Source organism: Eurytemora carolleeae, unplaced genomic scaffold (genome assembly GCF_000591075.1).
Source record: "Eurytemora carolleeae unplaced genomic scaffold, Eaff_2.0 scaffold1535, whole genome shotgun sequence".
Classification (NCBI taxonomy): domain Eukaryota; kingdom Metazoa; phylum Arthropoda; class Copepoda; order Calanoida; family Temoridae; genus Eurytemora; species Eurytemora carolleeae.
This window is the reverse complement of record NW_019397520.1, coordinates 45,868-47,554: the sequence shown is the minus strand read 5'-3', so window position 1 is coordinate 47,554 and position 1,687 is coordinate 45,868.

The window sequence follows — 1,687 nt, the reverse complement described above, 5'->3', positions numbered from 1 at the left end:
TTTTTTAGGTATTTTTTTTAATGACCGAAACCTGCTGCCGACTGATGAAAGGTTTGAACCCTCGTGGAACGTCTAAACCTATATTTAAACCTTGTGCTGAGGGGTTCAAGACGGCTCAATTTTTCCACACAAAGAGCACCAAATCAAGCCCGCTAAGGTATCAGGGGGGATGGTACTTTTCCCCCTTCCCCCTTCCCTCCCTTTTGGCCTGTAGGTGACAAAACAATGACTTAACATTTCTCAAGAAAATTAGATTTAAAATTTTAATTATTTAATCCATCTCCTTAAATCTCTTAAATCTGAATATTGTGAGGGTATAATTAATGTCAATTTTATATGTGAGAAGAATGGTTTTTAAACACTGCCAATAAAATATCATATTTGTCAGATATCTTCAAAAATTTGAATTTTTTAAAAAGCCTAAAGACAGACCTAAAGCTATAGGACAAAATAAAATTGAAAAATAAGCGTAAATCTAGGATTTTAAGATTAACAATCTTTTTTCTTAAAAAAAACTGTAAACCATTTTAAGAACAGTCGAAAGGGAAGATTTATTCAATAGCATTCTTTTTTTGCCATCAGTTAAAATTTGTAGTCATAAAATAAAAAATTTGGAAATAGAAAAAGTCAGATAAAACAAAATAAGTGAATTCGAATCAAAATAACAAAATAATTATTTACACACAAAAAAAAGAAATAAGTTTCTAAGCTAGTGCACTTTTTCTCATTCATCTGATTTTTTTTTCTAAATACAGCTTTTTGTTTTGTTCCTCCCCTCTCTCGTTTTTTCCGCTGGTCTTATTAAATTGCAAAATTGCATTTATCAATTTAAACTTTAGAATAGTTTTCATTTATGTAATAGCATTCATCTAGAAAATTAATGTTCAATCTTCTATAAAAACTACTCCTGTATTAATACTTCTGTTTAAATGTGCAGGGGACATTTAAAACCAAATTTTAAAAAAGTTTCGAAAATGCATTTTGATATTTCATTTGATTCAATACAATGCAATTATTACATTTTATTTAGATGCATTGAGCAGAATTTTACTGACTATTTATATACTTTAAACTGTTTGAATCACGTAAATTATATTTAAAGGGTTAATATTTTCTCTGAAGAAAATACACCTACAAATATCCCCCCAGACTTTCTAACTAGTGAAGCAGTTAGATTATTTTCACACAATTTGATAAAATTAAATCTTCTTTCGATACGTTCAAAAGGTTGGAAATTACCCTTTTTCACTTTTAAGTTTTATTTTTTCTAAAAAAAAAGAGCCAAAGCTTGATTAACGCCTAAGTCGGCGCTGTCTCTGTAGTTAATGCAAAGGAAGTGAGTTCTTGCCACTAACTCATTTTTTTAAATTCCCATTTCTTTGCAAACTGATGGTGTTAACATCGGGTTGCAAAGGGATTTGTGGCAAAAACTCAGTTTCTTTGCCTAGCAGAATACTTGCCAGGTTTATTTATGTAGCTCTATGCAATTTTAAGAAGAAAATGAAAATAATAAATTTCCAAATCTGAAGCAACCATTGAGGAATCTTGTATGACGTGTTTACTCGTTAGGAGATTGTTATGTATGGAGTAATATACTATTTATATGTATATCAGGCTGTATATGTATATCAGGCTGTATATGTATATCAGGCTGTATATGTATATCAGGCTGTATATGTATATCAGG